An 18,950-nucleotide genomic window follows, 5' to 3' on the forward strand; every position below is an offset into this window, starting at 1 on the left:
GTATGTGTGTATGTATGTTATGTGTGTTATGTATGTTTCAAAGGACCACAAACTGTTCCATTTGAGCATAGTCATATGTTGTTGTAATGTTCATAGAATGTTGTGTGGATATTTTTGATATGCTGGGGAGTCGATTTCGTCAGCCGGACTCTCTAACGCCATCAGAAAAAAAATAAGCAGCCTTCAAAACGCGCATACACTCTTGGCGCTAGATGAGTGACATAGCGTGCTTGTGGATTACTTGGTAGCTGAAACATATAAAATATATGTTTCGCGTCAGACGACATCTGCATGAGTGTACTGCACTGTGAAGATAGGGTCACTGACTGCCACTAGTATCAACATACAGCAGAGACCTGGAGTAGGCCTTCATTCAAGTTGGTATATAGATACTCGATCACAGCTACAGTACATAACCAAGGCAGTGTTTCTGGTAAGATAAATTTGATTATGTTCAGGGCAAGCATATATTCGTTAATTTCACTTCTGGAGAACTAAGATGAAGACGTGTTAATCTCTATCTAAGCTTAGGACATCGTAATAATGCTCAATTGCGCGAACAGTTAGTCAGACCAGAATATGCAACTGCCTTTCATATTTACATCGATTCGGACTTACATTTAGTATATAAGCATGCATCGACCACGGTAAACTTCTGACGCATACCGTTCTTTCACATTGGCATATTTCTAAATTCTGTTTACTCCATAGATACTATGAACCAATGGTAAAAACAGTGGTGTGCACACCAAGAGTTTGTCCATCACTTTAAAGAAAAATGTGATAATGTAGGTCTAAGAAATTTAGTTTGTGACACCATAGAATGTCACCTGTCAACGATGACTCACGTTTTAAGAAAAAATCAACACCTACCCTCATGTTAAGTTTCTACATGTGCCATGATATTTGAGATAAGTACTGATTTGTGAACATCACTGTAGAAATGGGAATGTGTAGAGTGTAATCTACATTAACCACGTCACGAATCTGAGAATACGATGCGAAACGGCAAGCGATGGGTACTGGGGAATCGGTCGTGACAGACGTGTACGCAGCGTGAGTCAAACGCTGACTTTGGACGTAATGGCAAATCAGCATTCGCACAAACGAATCAAATACGTGTAATAACGACAGCAGATAGGGGACGCGGAAGTATTGGAATAATACGATGAGTTTAGACCAATGCTTCTAAGCCTTGAATTAGCCACGCTATCAACATCGGAAAATGCATCTAGTTTGTATTCATCGCGCAGATTGGAGTTTATAAAATTCCCGCAGGCGGTTTGAGCTGACCTTAAGAAGAAATTGGATGAAATTGGGTTAATGCACTAAAATAATCAATTTACAAACCGATGAAAGATTAAAGATTATTCTTCTCAGCAATTAAGATACTATGAGCCAATCTTATTAAACAGATTATAGTATCGGAAGAAAAGAAGAGAGGTTAGCTTAATCAGGGCCCAGGTCAACTGATGTATTGAGAGAAAAAATATTTGCTCGGGTGTGCCGGTCTGCTCATGTTTTTCAAAAATCAACACTCCCCTTCAATTAAACTATTTTATGTACTCGCCGACTCGGCCCGGCAAGCAATAATCGTTAAAACTGCACATCGCTTCGCCGTAATTGGCTACAAGCCATTTCTACTGAAGCGAAATTCATCATTTTCAACTGACGTGCAGGTTGCATTCACATTTTCCCCGCGAACGTAATTGAGTAGCGCGGTGTTCATGGAGTAGAAGGCAACGGTTTCCTAACAACAAGATCATCAGTTCCTTGGTGAAAATAATCTGCAAATATATATCATAGAGTCGATAAAATCTGCGCTAAATTCCAGCTAGGGGGTTTTTAATTCGGTCTCCCTATTGGCTATCGCTCCCTCAGATATAGAAATTTGAAGACTTGTAAACCAATTAGTGAGTGCCTTGTAATTATTAGCCGATTAAAACCCGAGTTGAGATTAGTGAACGAAGAGAACTCAAATGATTGCTTGTTTCGGTTAGAGTACATTCCATGGACGAAATTGGTCCTGACCATATTTTGAGCGGTTTGTTGGTAAGCTAGTTAGTTAGGGGAACACCATTTGATTTCTGGGGGGGGGGGTATGGAGGATTTTGAGAAAAAAAAATTGTCGCCAGGTGAGATAGAAGAAAAAAAAAATTGATCCTGCCATGGCCTGAGAAAAAAAATTGTCATAACAGACAGAAGTGAAAAATAAAATTGTCACAATGCACCAGAAATTAGCAAAATTTGGAAACCCTATTCTCATGTATTCTTTGCCGGCGAGCCGCCATAGGCGGCGCAAATGTTTTTACCACAAGCAATTCTTATGTTTTTTTCCCAGCACTTATGATATAAGCATGCACTACATAGTCTACTTACACCTCAGTACACTCAATGTTTTCCTTCCCTTTTCTGACCCAAGAAATCATATTTCAGGATTTCTGTTGCAATATCTCGATGGCATAGGCACTATCTAAAGGGGACTTTTTGACTTCTGTAAATTGTGAAAATTTTAAAACACAAGACAGGAGTCAATAAACTAGTGTTAAAATCAATATATTATTCTCTCAATATAAATATATTAGGAAGATGTACAAGTTGACGATGAAAAACTGAGGAACAACAAATGTAATGAAATACAAGGGAGAGGGTCACTAAAAAAATTGAAAACTTCAGGGGGCGTTACTCAAAATGTGGAGAGGAAGAAGGGGGACGGGTTACTCAATTTATTTTGGCGAAATAAATTGAAACACATCTCAGATTGCACTATTGCACATATTCATTTCTCAAAATTTTCAATGCGAGAGGGGGGCACCCCCTCTCGTGCTCTCCCCCCTGGCTCTCCTACTAGTGTTACTGGTAAAAGACAAATTTAAAATACCTATCGGATTGCACTACACTGCACCGTGGCGCACATCAATTTCTCAAAATTTTCACAGGATCTAGGACAAAACTGAACTGTTGTGAATTCATCCTTTATTATCACAGAAACATGTTCATTTACCTCAGTTCAATGACCATTTTGACAGTTAAACATACCATATTCATGCTTTTCATTAGAAGATGGCAGTTGGAGAAATGACACAAGAAGGTCACAAATTTTCCGTTCCTGTATATTTATTTATCTTCAGTCTCTGGCAAACAGAACTGTTTTTCACAAATTGTATTGTCATTGTTTGGTTGTTGAATATTGTGACACAAACACTGATCATGCATAAAATGTAAAAAAATATTGCAGTGTTCAATGTCATTTTCAAACAGTTTTACCAAATGCAAAATAACCTGAAACTCCTCTCAGATTGCACCATTAAACACATCAATTTCCCAAAATTTCCAATACGAGAGGGGGAAACCCCCGCTCGTGCTCTCCCTTTGGGTGTTCTAACAGTTTCACTTAGTAAAAAAAAATTAAAAAACACCTCTCAGATCGCACCAGACTGCACCATTGCACACATCAATATCTTAAACTTTCCATGCAAGATAGGGGAAAGCCCCTGTGACGCTTTCCCCCTCAGCCTCTCACGTGTTCTCCCCCTGTACTTTCAAATTCTGCCCGGTCAGATATCCTAGTGAAAACCTTGTCATAATACCCATTCAAATTAAACAATATACTATATGGTTAGATACTGCGTGAGCTTTTATTATCTTTATTTTATTGTGACTTGCAATTTCATTTTGATGGGTTCACCTATATGAACAATCATGGCATGAGATAACTGATGATAGTCTAGTAGAGTACATCAGATTTCAAAGGTCTTTACTGTTAAATTGCTGTATTTTGTAAATTTACAAATAGATGTATTTGTATTTGACTTTTCTAAGTGGGGGGGGGGATCAGTCAAAATTTCAGAGTTAGAGAGGGAAGTTACTCAAATTCATCATGGTTGACGGGGCGTAAATAATGACGGCTCCCTTATATACAACACATCACAAACTTGATGACAAAGAAAAAAAAATTTGCATTGCTACACCATTTGAAAAAAAAAAATTGATGCAGCTCTGACAGTAGAAAAAAAAATTGCTGTCACTGTGACAGGAAAAAAAATTGCTCCCATACCCATTTCCTCCTACCCTCCCCCCAAAATCAAATAGTTCTCCCCTTAGAGGTTCCAATGTATTGTGCTCCAAGGAATGGTTGCCATTACGTTTTATTAAGGGGCAGAGGCTTTTTATCGCTCTCAACTCTCGGTTTCTTTTGTCTTATCTCTGCTCCACAGGAGACTCGGTCATCGGTAAAACATTGTTGATGCCTCATTGCGTCACATATACTAAGGAACACAAGTATAAATGAGCAAATTTAAACTGATACGCCGAAAACACAAAGCCAATTCAATAATTTCCCGCGTGCGCAACGTTTGGCTGGCCCAACGAATCCCGCATGACCTTTTTCATCGTCTCCTAGTAACATCATTACTTGACAAAAGTGCGTTTCCTTCCCTGAATGCATACATCACGTAAAAGTGATCTCGTGCGTGGCGTTTGATCGTCACGCAAAAAAGTCTTTCTCGAGACCATTTGTTGTCCCAATAGTATCGCAAACCACATCGGATTTTGACAGTGAATGATAACATTAGCCGACAGCTGTGTCGTAGTTGGCGTGAGTCGACAGGGATTGACTCATCTGTGTAGAAGTAAATAACACATGGACTAACAAGGGGTGGCCCTGGTATGTGAATCACGACTGACTATTCATCCATGTGTATTGTAAGCAAATACACTCCGTAAAATGTTTCAGCATAAGAATTGAAATGTGACGGCATTTTGGGTCCATTAAAGATCTATATGAAACGTGCTGCCAACCTTGAGAGGTTGCTTTCACCTACGTTGAACTATGTCCAGCACATTCTGTTTTTGATGTATGCATTTTGTTGGAATTGTTGCAGTTCAAAGGTTATCATTTTTACTACACGCCGCATCACAGAATAACAGGGAATGGGTTTTATGTGTCGATGTTGATACTCAGCAGTTACAGTAACGACAACTTAACTTGCTGGCGTACGTCAATGACCTATGACCAACATTCGTGTCGCGCGTACAGCGACGCAGTCGAGCAGTTATATGGTACGCAACGACATATCTCAAGATGATACATATTCACGCCCAGCTGGCATGGAAAGTAAAATTGGTTATGACACTTAGGGCGCCCAGGAGTGCTATAATCTGAAGGTGTGCTTTTGTGCATAAGGAGCGATATAGCAACGATGGATCCGGACATAAAGACGCACTTGATTCTAGATTTAGGGCACGAGTGAGTCACGCAATGCAAATGAAGATAAAATTCAAAAACCAACTTACCCGAATTATGCATAGTTCTCGGGGCAAACCATGTCCTTAAAGGCCCACACCGACTGAGATCAAGACGGGGTGATCACGTGATGGCCCGGAAACAAAGAGTGAAGTTTCCTAACCACTTTAGCTATAGGAGACCCTGGCATCATTACTGTTTATTATGGATTTACAGCTTACGGCAGGGGATTTTCGTAACGTTACACGCTGAGCTGTTCCACCGGTACGCAGAATCCCAGTGCGCGTAGGATTCAGGGTCAAAACCAGAGTGCAACCAACTTAATGTCCGATGGATCATATTCATTTTTCATGCGATTTTCTCAACCAGTGTCAGGTCATGCCTTTCGCATGCGATGTCCCCGGAGACACAGTTCAATAATGTTCAATGTGTTTGCATTCAAACCCTGAATAAGGTGAGTTATTCATGTGTTGGTAAAATACAAAAAAAAAGTTGATGAATGAACATGCATTCGTTTCTTCAACTTTCCTTACGCTAAATAAATGACGGGGCGTTTATACAGGTATTGTAATTTCGTTTTATTTTTTTAGTTAGCTTATTTTTCATGTGCAGTGAAGAAAAATATGTTCCCAGATCTGCAACATGTTTCTACGATAACGAGAATGCGTTGTCAAATCTAGAAGTAACATCTATCATAAATTCTAACCGCTTTATCATCGAGCACGCCCATTTTGAACAAATTAAAGTATGCACGCACTTGTCAAGTGGTACCGGGCTTGAACATTTCAGATGAGACTCGATTCAGGAAGGCGACAGCTAATGGATGGCGGTTGATGAAATTGTGGCTCGCCGATCGATGTAATGAAATGTCAGTATGCGCACGGAAAATGTTCGTTTTGAAACGGTGGATTCGAAGATATTGAACCTATCACTCATCGCCACAAAGATATCTTATTTTGATAACAAAGCGATAAAAGCATAAAAAGAACTTATGTTCAATCGCGACTGGCGATGTTTTTGACAAACCTGCGTGTCTGCACATACTTAAAAAGGCATTATACCGACTGGTGCCTTCTTACTTTTCTCAACGACACACCGGTGCTCGGTGCACCAAATCGGATAGTTACACTTGTTTGGCGAAATGAAAAATAAGTATTACAGCAAATGCATAATTATTAAGCGGCTGTTGCAGACATGCCCGATCAAAGGATCGAGTCAGATTAGTGGAATCATCCGCGTTATGAATATTCCAAAGAGGTGAAGGGTCAGCTATGATATCAAACGTAAAGCCTCAATTTTTCAGAGTCAACTATGCGTGAAATTGTCTGGAATTCTGACAAATGTAGTGTAAACACACTTCACTCAGCTAAAACGATTAAAGCTTATATTTCAAAAGCCAACTGATTATTATTCAGACCATAAGATATGTTTCCTTTCTGAACAGATGAATTGAAGAATATACTATTCATGTTTTCGTTTGAATCTCAATCATTGATCTAAACCGTCTCGTAACACTTAATTCAAAATCTGTCAAAGATGTGATCATGATGTAATCTAGTATTTACTTATTCGCTGATTTATTTATTGCTTATCTATTTTGGCTGGTTACATAGCTGATAAGATGGATACACCATGGTGCATTTGTACAATCGACATTATGGCATCGTTACGCAATTGGTACGCACTTTGCATTTGCACCAAATGAAAATCTCCGTCATCGGAATCTATTTTGGACATCCCAGGGCCACGATTTAGTATCATACCGGTGTAAACATCCTTTTGTAACTGTGAACGATAATCGACAAGAAGCGTACGTGCATTATGCTCCAGACGCCAGCGATAGGTATAGTCCTCTCAGTGCTCTGCCGCAACAAAACGCGTACATAAGGTACCACTTGCGCATGTACACGCCCACAAACGACTATACGAAGAACCCGTTCGACAAAGACAGAACAGATTAGCCAGATCGAAAAGCGGAACATTGTACTGACACTCGGCTGTGCGCTTCTCTTGGCGGGCCGTACATATCTGAAGGAGATAAAGGTACATAAGAATTAAGGGAACAAAAAGGTGAGTTTTGATCTCTGTCCAAGGAGAAAACTTTCTTTTCTTAAGTGATTGAAGCATTCCATGGCAGGTAATCTATTAAGCAAACTGGATTTGCTCGAAGAGTCTGCCATACCACAGGGATACCGTTTTTGTCACGGAATGTACAGCTTACACGGCACTATTATTCGTCATGTAATACGTCATTTGTGTCACAGGTGGCCTTCGTGTTTTCGCTTAAGCCTGCTGAGAATACTTGGTCCTCCAGAAACAAAATTATTACGACATTATCGCTGAGTAATATTGAATACGAGTTTTGCTAAATCTTTCTACCATCCACTCAGTGCCTCAGCCCTATCTGCACTGATCAGTTCTACATAATACTGTTTTGTAGAATCTTCGGGCCGGGAAGGTAGTCAACCTCTGACCTTTAACGATTTCTATTGCATATTTTGTTGTATACTGCAATTGTAAACACTTGTTGATCGGTTACTAATGAACTTCGCGTTTTTTCAAAATTACTTTGGTGAAATTTACAGCTGGCATGCTATCATTGCACATTAAATCTTGAAGGAAAAGTTAACAAGTAAATAAAAAACACAGAAATGATAAATGATATCAAGTATTAAATGCCATCAGAATAGGAACATGGTTCGCAAAAACGTGTCTGTAGGTGGCAACTGTATTTTCTTTCCTTTGCAGAAAAGCTAGAGGCTATTCAATGTTGAAAATTACATGATTGCTTTAGTGCTGTGAAGAAAAACAAGCGGTGAAAGTCAATAAAAATCGAAATTTAAATCTACTTTGTGGCAAAGACCGTATAATGCTAATGACGGAACCCCACAGCGCCCAATCAAATATTTATCACTGAGCCACCCTAATGAGTTATCCATTGTCTACAGTTGTAACAGTCTCACGCTAATGATAGGTTGGTATCTCAGCCTTGGGTCTGTGCTTGCCATGGTCTGCAGACGACAACAAGTAGAAGTGATTGCTGTGTAATGAACCGTGCTCCGCTAAAGTGAACACCGCACAGATGCGTCCGTATCTTCAGAGCGCGTCTAAAAAGCAAACCATGAAAGGGTCACCTTGTCACCGATGTATACACGTTTTCATTCGATGACAGAGAGTTGGTTCGAGTTGGATGCAAGTAAAACTCGACATATCAATGACTTTAAACTCCTGTATTGTCAGGTTAACCTTGTTTGAAGTCCATGGAGTTCAGTGCTCAGACTAATATCCAGTCCATGTTGTTATCGGAGGTGAACATTAACCACCGCATCTTACTTGCATTTTCGATAAATCCATGGCGTTTATCAACAGAGAACCGTGGAAATTATCCTCAAAGATCTGACAAACTACCTTGGGATTGAGTAAAAAGAACAGTTCGAACGGATTTCTCAGCAAGTCGCGCCAAACCTTAAAATGAATCATTGCACTTCACACTTCCATTGTAACACGATGCATTCTACACAGGAATAGGACACATAAATAACGACGGTCCACGTCTGAGATATCCATCTGTAAATATAGCGGTTTTGATGGATGACGCGATCGATTGCCATAACTTAAAAGACTCCCTAATGACACTGTCGGAAGTATAATTCCAAAACTATTCAGTTAATCGGAGGATGGATTGACGGCGGTCGGCGAAATGTCAAAGGTACCACACATCATTGTATAAATTATGTGTTGCTTACTTTTAGTCTTAAATCAGTGAATTTAACATGTAATATACGTGGACACGATAGAGAAAGTAGCGAAGATTCAAATTGATAATTTAAACTGTGAATAGGCGGGAAAGGATAGAAAACAACAATAATTTCAACAACAGTTATCAAGCCAATGAAGTCAGTTTTACACCAGATTTTTCATCTCAGTTGCATGTACATCACACGTATTCAAATGTATTGACGATCAATAAATTTATGAAATCTACCAAGTGAACTCATTTGGTCTTTTCCTCTGCCTGTAGTCTGTGCCTGCCTGTACTTGTAAAAGGATACTAACTTAGTCCGGTACCCCAGTCACTGATCTGTCTCCATCCAGACCATAGTCTATCCTATGTGTTTCTAACACGTGAATGATATGGGTTTTCTACGACCGTGTGTTTTTTCTAACTCATGATAAACCCTTTGAGCGCTAAAGTCAATTTTGTCACCGTTACAGAGTGTATCTCAGTCAAACTTTTTCAGATTTTTGCCAAAATTTTGATAAACAACTGAAGCCAAGGAAATGTGATTTCCATTTGGTCCAAAATTATCAAAAGATTACAGAAAAATTCATAAAAAATTGGTAAAATGTTGCACTAAAATTTTAGTAGTAAAAATTTCAGTTCTCAAAGGATTAAATGAGTCAGCAGCTTTTATGTCTAGGTCATTAACATTTTGTGTTTATTTTAAGAGGGAAACATATGTTGTCACTGTACTTACAAATTTAAAAGGTGAACAGACATCAGTGATAACATGGAAAGGAAGGGAAATGCAATGATGTTTACAAAAGAGGTAAAAGCGTATAAATAAACCGATGAACGTCCAGTGAATAGTCGTCTCTACCGTTACATTCATGTAGGACTACGCGAAACAAAAACAACCAGTGTCAAACTGAATACTGCAGTGAACAGTTTGCTGTCGGGAGTGGTAGTACCTGTAAGGTATGGCTTCATCGCTTCCTTAAACCATGGAGGTAAAAAAGAACCTCCATGGTTAAACTTTTGTCAAGGACATTTTCAACTATTTCCATCAAAATCAAGGATAAGTCAGGTTCACAGTACAAAGCTTGTTACAAGAGAAACAAAACTACCTAAAATTACTGATATCGGAAATTCAAAACGGCCGCTATACCTGTGTAAATTCGATGGGGAAAAATTAAAAGTTCGATTGTTTACTAGAACAAGACCGTCGAAACTTCAACAAACTTCAAATTTAGTGTACACAAACATCATACCAGCAAGTACGTTTTGAGAGAGATAGTCCCAGTGATTTATCATTAAGCGCATTCTGCAGTGCGCCCCAGGGACAGAGATTCGGACTCTCAAATTTTTGCAATACGATTTTGGTCCACAACTTGCGGGGACTCATTTTGAAACTCACGGAGTAAATGACTTTATCATAGCCTTATTTTTGTGAAAATCGAAAATTTAATAGAGATAACACATAGAGAGAGATAACACAGACTGAGATAACGGCCAATTTGAACTTCAAGCGTCGGTAAATTTTGCACGATGACCTAGATTCTTATTCTCAAATTTTGAAAGGGAATAGTTTAAAGTTTCCTTACAGAAAGTTTGAGCGAAACTTTATCTTTTAATTTTGAGGTGATATTACCTTGTGGGATCTGAAATGCTCCTCTATGGTTTGTTAATTGTCTTTTGGGATCTGAAATGCTCCTCTACGGTTTGTTAATTGTCTTGCGGGATCTGAAATGGTACCTCTATGGTTTGTTGTCTTACGGGTTACCAAAGCATTTGCCATAAAAATATTGCTGGGTTTCACAACGACGTGTAGATGCACAGGCGCCCGTGGTTGCAGTGGCGGGCAGATCGAGTACGGGATCGATAGATCGAGCAGAAATCGATGTAGCAGACTGCGCAGTCCACGGGCGCCTGTGTATAGATGTTATTTCCCGTCATAGTGCTTTTGACGGGAGAAATTCAAGATGAACATCATTCAAATTTGTTCGAAACATGCTGCTTTGGACTTGTTGTTCGCGGTTGTAACTGCATGCAACTTGATGGAACACGGTTGTCAGTTTGCTGGCACGACACTTTTGTAATTTTTTCTCAAGTACCGTGACTTTTCTAACCGCGTAGTTGTTTATATGGCAACGGATTCCCGCAAGCCACTGAAATGTTGAAGTGTCGCTTACGACGTGTGAACAACGAAACCTCGCCGGATAAATAGTAATGAGATCCCTCTTAACTGTTAACAAGAATACTGTCACGAGAAAATCACCACGGTGGACGGAGAGAGACAGATTGCAATACATATGTCAACAGCATAAAGTCAGTTAATTACAGCATCCAATCTGTTTATTCAACCGCTGGTATGCGAAGGAACGGCTTTTCAGCTTGTTCATTTGTTGGAAAATCCTCTTCTTCTTTCATTTTGTGATTCACGGGACTTTGTCACATAGTTTGTATTCTGAATGACTGGAGTTGAGAAGACAAGTCAACTAGGTCATCTGCCGACATATCAATCGAAAGAAAGACAATTGCCAAATTATTTACTAAATTGTTCCGAATATGATACCCCCTCGTTCTCAATAAGACACATTTATCATGCTCATAATGAGACACTCAGTAAAAGGGAGATAAAGTGGACTCCTCGCTCAAACTAACGTCTGGTTTCTTTCGCCTCATAAGAAAGTTATATAACTGAAATGCTCTACATTACAAATGCGTTCAGTGAATTCCATTGACCTCCTTAAGTTGACCCTTCTGCTCTTTCCTGGAAGCCTGCATATCTCCCTATCTCTCTTAAACCTGCCCCAGTTGTGTGACATCAAACATTAATTGGTTTTCGGAAAAGCCTCTAGCTTATTTGGTCGTTATACCACCGATGCTATTGTTCTTCTTTTGTACCCTTAACGCCTCCAAACTCCCTTTCTTCTTAAAATAAAGTGCGTCGGTGACATTTGTACGGTATGTTACGTCACCAGTAAGTAGTCTGAGACGAATTCAACAAAATGCGCAACCATGAGTGAAACATAGATCATGATTCGGTATGCAAATTACCAGTGGAAATTAACGCTCAGACGCGTGATTGCTGTGATTGGGTAGCAATGTATCCACAGAAATCAAGTAGAGGCTGCTATGGACAGCTCAATGGGACTGGAGTGCACCAACATTGAAGGAGATTGGAGATGCATAGCTAGAAAAACACTTGAGTGTCTCTCTCATCACAGTATAATGCTTTCTTCCTGTGAAATATCATCAATCATTACTGGTAATAGCTTGGTTGTCAGACACAGAAGATTCGACAGATATCAAAAATAGCTCATGTGTTGTAGCAAATCAGGGAAAAGAACATTAGCACTAAAACAGTGTTTAGCTACTTCTTCTCAACAACATTTTCTCAGTCCAGGAGGCAATTATCTTATTCGGTGAGTCAAACTGCTTCTTCAATGTTTTATTTAGAATGGAGGCTGCTTTTTCTCAGAAATTGAGAAACCAGCTCGATCCGCATTGCACGTTTTACAGAGTCTTGCAATTTGGCATATAAGCACGGCGAGTTGTCCAGTTCCGTCTGGATTACACTGTGTATATACACAGTCACTATTGATCATGGAGGTAACAGGCGGGTGCATTTAGCAGTTTTACTTTTAATGTCGAGCTCCGCATTAACGTTTTCCAGTGATTTCCCGTGAGATAAAGTTGACTACAGCTATATTTAGTGTGAAGGTGTAATCTTAGATTCCGTCTTTGCATACGCGGCGTAATATCACTATTGTAGCGATTTTCACACCAAAAATGCTACCTCCATGACCTGGTGACCGACATTTTGCAGTGATTATTCCGTGACTCACATTGAGCAAGTTCGAATTCTCTGTGCGGCGGAGATGAGAATGTGCAACAAGACTTCTAGTAGATCAAACAGCTTTCCTCTACATAACTCTTATATGGACGATGATGGCCTTCTTTGATAAGCTCGTCACCAGCAAAGCTAGATTCGCAAGTATACTTCAGCTGCAACAAGGCCAATGCTACGTCTATCACTAGGGTGCATATCCGACCTTGTTCATTTATTCATCGGCTAAGTCCATTTAACGGTATAGCTAGCCAAGCGCAATGCTAATTTCACCCCTGAGAGTCGCTGAATAAATATTTACGTTGCTCCTTCGCCAATACGCCGTTTTACGGAGGTATCCTGTACATGAACGCCGGCTAGGTTTATAATAACACTTGTCTGGATGAAATGCCAGTCTTTTCATAAGCAGCTACGGCAGCTAGGGGAATATATTTGTACATTAGCTCTGTGTCGGTGTGTCGGTTTCTAACATCGAGGTAACTGTCCATGGCAAAATCGAGGCTGATAGCTACAGTGTGAAGATATGCCCTCTTTCACTTGTCGATGAAAATAGTCAACACAAATCATGATCAATTTCAAATGAAAGCGAATACACATATATATATCAGGAAAAGTTTATATGGTTCTGTTCATTGAATTTTCGTTCAACTCAACACCGTATCATAATTTAAGAATGTGTAGCTGATCATTTGATTGTTCAACTCGGTAGAGATTAACCGAGAAAAGAATAATTTTTCGTTTATGTTCGACTCAGTTTTCATGTAAGGAAACATCTGTTGCTGTCAAGAACATCCTTCGTAGTTTTATTTAGTTATTTATATCTTTATTTCTTTACAAATTTATTTATTTACTATTTACTCTGTTATCAATTCATCCATTTGTTTATTCTTTTTTATCCATCCATCCATCCATCAATCCATCCATTTATTCATTCGTATGGAAATCCGACGCTTGCTCTTTCGAATAGTGGAAGTACTATTTTAGTATGCCGGAAGGCCGACGATTGTTCCTCATTAATGTAAAGAATCGTTCTAACGAGAAACCTGTTTGGTCATTAAATTCGCAGATAGAATGGATTTGCAAACATGGCTTGTAGTTTTGTCTAGGTATTCGTGTGCTAAATTATACCAGCTACATGCGGTCGTGCTTCAATTCGTCGATGTCGGAGGAGGGGGACTAATTTATCTAGAATTTGGAGATCACTCGTATACCGAATGCCACTTTGAGCCAAATTAAAACTGCATTTATGTTGCGGCGTCTTGTTTGACAAAGACACCGTAATTAACGAAGTTGCACCGAGTCTTCTATTGACAGCTAAATTGCCTTTGACTTTACTTGAAAATTCCTCGGTGTTTCAGAAGTGCGAGATACCTTTGTCCGAGATCTTTACGCTTAAGATGTAAAACGATGAAGGATAAGGCAACAATGCACTACACATATTATCACGTTATGATGCACTATTTCACAATAAACTTGAAAATTAGAATAGCTTCTCACATTTCAGTTATCTTGGTTTCTGAAACATGGAGCTAAATTTTATACCATTGTAATCTCTTTTGCGAGAAATCATTGCTCGGACAGAATCAAATACTATTAGTGCTACATAACATTAACACAAGAACTGTCATGTATTTTTACTGTATAGAAATCAAAATACATATGTTCATAAATCCTTATCATGTTTAACATGGATAAAACTCAAGTGTTCGACATTAATGAATCTCAAATGAAATATGTTCGCTTTCTGTGAACCTTGTTACACTCGTTCAATTACGAGGCTTCTTTGAAAACAAGGCTGTCGCGTGTGTTACTTTTTTTGGGGAAACTATTCAAGTTCCCGGCCATAGATTACAACATATCGCGAATACTTGAGTTGATGAAAAAGTTTTTTTTCTCAAATAATGACAATTCTAACCAGGTTTTTCAAAAGGCTCAGTTAAATTGGTTAAAAGTGGACTTCAGCATCAGGCTAGGAGACAGTGTCGTTGAATTTTCGAAAGAAAAATATTGTGTTACATGATGGGAGATTACGAGTACAACTTCTGATCCGAGTAGAACTAGCAATGGATAATTTGATGCAATGCAGCTCTTGATATGAACTGTTAAAGCTAGCCACGGTGAAAGATTGACTCTTTCTCATAACGTAGAAAAGTGGAGATACGTTCTTAAGGCCTATCGATGCAAAGTATGTCTTGTAATTTATTTCCTTTTATACCTATGTAAGATTTGTATCAGACCATTCAACTTGTTTCAGAGTTCGAGGTATGTAATGATGGCGCCATCCAGATTATTTAACCCTTATGCAGGTCACAGCGATCTTCAAATCCTGTTTCCTCCCGGGAGCATAAATTTTACCGCCGACAGTAAGCATTAATCGCTCGTTTTTTGCGTCATTGTCGGTGGCAGTTAAACATCGATGAAGCAGGTAACGGTCGAAAAATGACTTACTACACTTGCTAATAAAGCGCACCACCTGTAAAAGATATGGCGCCTATCAAATGAATTGCCGATTTACGTGCAATCTCAAATCCGCATAAGTTGTGTGTTTTATTGAATAAAATGCGCTCAGGGGATTAAAATTCTCCCCCTAATCGATGAGCGATTGACGTACTCTCTTTATTGTTAGAGTATTAAAAAGACAACACATCGCCTATGGCAATATCGTTTGTTTTTAGGACATCCTGATTAAATCCATTCTTGAAGTTCCCGCCTTTTTTCTCTCCTAATATCCACGACCAAATTATAATGATATTTGTTAGGTCCGAGCTGTATAAATCGTGTTTGCTGTGGCCAAAGCCGGCATTCCTAGTAATTGTGATCCAGTCGGGGTCAAGTCAAGATCGTTGTCTTCTGTGAGTAAGACTCTCCCGGCCCAGTTTGTTTCATGTCCTGTGTTATAGTTCAATACAATCGCTCATACCGTGGTCTAGTTTACTCTCTCTTTGAACGCCATTTGGTTTACCGATGTCTTCTCTATTTAAGCAAGATTTTGATTTTTGACTAATCGGGACCATTCTCGTCAAATATTGAGAGAATTGCCCCTCATTTAAATTAAATCAAGATCAATCTTATCTCTCTCGTTGGCATTCAGTTTTCCGCTATGGTTCACGAAAGGGTCATCATAACTTCTATCTGATTGCTTCATCTTGGCCAAATCGCATTCAATTTTAAATGCTGAACAGTCAAGCTCAAAGTATATTTTCTAGTCATTTGGATTGAACTTCCAAAAGTTAAAGGTGACTATTATGCGCGTACTTGTACAGTGATACGATTGGTATAAGCTTTTTTCTGATATTGAAGACTGAGTAGGGCGAGAAGCACCTGACTCAGATCATGTGCTGGGTATGATTTGCTGCTGGTGTGATGGAAACGAATACTGGTATTCGTTGTTGTATAAGAGGAATACGTAAAATTATGTACAGAAACCACGATTTTGAAAAAACCAACATCTATGCATTATTTCGACATTGAAAGCAAAATAAGACATGCTACGCACAAGGAGAGAGAGAGAGAGAGAGAGAGAGAGAGAGAGAGAGAGAGAGAGAGAGAGAGAGAGAGAGAGAGAGAGAGAGAGAGAGAGAGAGAGAGAGAGAGAGAGAGGTGTAAATCGAGGTGTGCAGATTTAACCAATACCGGGAATGCGATATTGGGTGCCATGACCTTAATTTACAATTTGTCATAAAATGTGTTCAGATGAAATCAATTATTCAAAATCAGTTTTCCAGTTTTTATATGCTATATCACTTTCGGGTCGGAGTGCTTCTAGGGCACAGAATCTGACAAACTCACTATTTTTGATGACTTTTTTCCAATGTAAATGTTACACGCAAACCCATACCACTATCCACAGCGGTCATTGCATAGAGCATTCATACGATGTATGTATACACAACTACAGCTTGTTATGGCTTGACAAGCAAGGCTTCTCAATGACCGTTGCTGTGCTACGCAATCCCCAGCTCAGTTAACTCCGACAGCGTCCCTGATTGTTCACTTGATGGGGTTCTGATCTATGAAACTCAGGAACTGATAAATTTAAGAGTACACATGAACCACAGCAGTTGTTTCTCCCTTGCTCTGATCTTTGAAGTTGTTCTCAAAGAATTAGAATCGTTAAAGGTGTGTCAAACAGGGATATGGGAAATCACATCCCCCCACTTAAATGTATTTGCTAACTTTGTGTAACGTTCGACACAATAACGATCATTTAAGATAAATGACAAAATAAATAAAGGGCTATCATCTTGCTGGTTGCTATGAAAGCTTTAGTACTCGTCAATGGTTCACAACCTTAGCGACATTGAATATCCGCGGGAAATTACTCATAAATTATTTATAACTATGTTATTATTATTGCTCGTTTGCTAATTTTAATATTGATCGAATGAGGTCTGCTTTGTTTCGCATCTTCACAGGAAAGTGGGGTGAGAGGAGCAAAAGGGAGTGACTTAGGGCCATGGTTTTGGGAAGTAATCCAAATGCCCGCTCTATGATTATATCGGGAAGGTGTGAGTTTGTGAAAAACGAAGCATTGGGAGAACCGCATAGAAGTAAAGGATGTTTTATTTACGGTGGACGCAAGATGTTTGAATCCAATGTACTTTGAGAGCTATTGAATATTTGTCTTGCTCTAGTGTGTTTTATTTCATTTTATGTGTGTGTCACACCCCGCTATTGTTACTCTTTGAGTTTATACCACTTCTTTCCTTCACATATCATCCGTGTCGTCCCATTTTCTTGCTGTGCTGGATGCACAAGACATGCCGTTCACATAAGGACACGAAGCTTTCTTGTTGCTCTATCTGTCCAAAAAGTATTTAGTGTCTGGCAAATACATATTTTATCGTCTTTTGTTTGAATGCGAGTTTTTTCCTCTAACCGACATTTATCGCCCTTAGGTCACTGTAGGTTGAAAGATATACAATCGAAGCAATAGAACATCCCAGACGCAGATGGTCTGTTGATTGTACATTGAAACGTGTGTGAAATAATAACTACCCTACACCACGACATAACTTAATACGTTTGCCCTTTGAACCAGCGTCATTAGAATAATTCTAATCGCGCACTACCACGCACGATTTTACATCTAGCTACTTTCAATTATTAAATTGCAAAAGCTGACAACTTATAACCAAATGATTTTGTCACTTGTCCAATTGCGGTAGGCTAGCGTGAAACATAAAAATATGGCTCTGTATTTTTTTTCTGATGGACGCATATTAAAAAAACTCGGTTAATAGACCTTTGCCTGTCTCCGACACTAGCCAATGTGAGGAGTCCAATCAACGCATCTCGCCAACAATTTAGCGTTGATGATCGCGAGGCTAGATCGAGCGACATATCAAATAATGGGTAAATTTGTTCATTTGATTTCTAAAATAATTAATGATGTAACTGTAACACGATTATTGCCTGTAAGTTGTCCATATGACGTAAGAACTGAATACGTGACTCACACTCGTACCGGGCCACGCAAATGTATTCAACTCCGACCAGTTCTTCCAATCAGTCTGATGATGAGGCACACAATGCCGTGCTAACCACTGTACCGTTCAACTTTGCACAAGAGTCGATTTAGACATATCCAAGCAGAGACTCACGTATCTGCGTTGGGAATGGATATCAGGTATGAAATACCAACTTCTGTCGATTGACTTTTCGTGTCAATAGAAAGGTGTTGTCGACTCATCATGTTGGTGATCAACTCGCAGAGTTGAATTATGTCAATGTTCCTGAAACATAATCATATTCTTGCAATTAATTTCTTGCATCAGGAGACTTCATTTTCTACATTTCTTTTTGCTTTACGTTCAAAAACGGGTTTGGAAGAGCCATACATTACAGGCTACTTATATTTTTAAAGTACGGCGATACAGCGACAGTCACTGGGCGGTCACGTTATCGTCGCTTATGTGCATGTAGTTTCTTCACTCGATACGACAATGCGGAAACAACAAAAACTCATTAGTGTATGGCGATTTATTCACTAAAAACAACATAAATAACGCCTGAGTGTGGCTTGAATTCCCCTAAGGTGAAATTGATTCAAGGAAATTGTATTCTGCCGCCAGCAATTCGCGGTGTCTGACTAAATAATGGTTCCAGGACAGTTACCAGCCGGACACTAA

At 39.2% G+C, this 18,950-nt stretch overlaps 1 protein-coding gene across 3 annotated transcripts in view; it reads left to right on the top strand.

Moving 5' to 3' along the window:
* Positions 1 to 163: 163 nt before the first annotated feature.
* The window catches only part of LOC139119743 (5-hydroxytryptamine receptor 4-like), a 54,155-nt gene continuing 35,368 nt past the window's right edge, over positions 164 to 18,950 (top strand). The window contains exon 1 of one of the 3 annotated variants that reach the window (XM_070683620.1): positions 164 to 433. The gene's annotated coding sequence lies outside the window, so the exon portion shown is untranslated. Of the gene's footprint in view, positions 434 to 7,053; positions 7,316 to 12,076; positions 12,395 to 18,950 lie in introns of those variants that run through there. The other 2 variants (XM_070683619.1, XM_070683618.1) reach the window with 2 other exon arrangements.

Source organism: Ptychodera flava, chromosome 20 (genome assembly GCF_041260155.1).
Source record: "Ptychodera flava strain L36383 chromosome 20, AS_Pfla_20210202, whole genome shotgun sequence".
Classification (NCBI taxonomy): domain Eukaryota; kingdom Metazoa; phylum Hemichordata; class Enteropneusta; family Ptychoderidae; genus Ptychodera; species Ptychodera flava.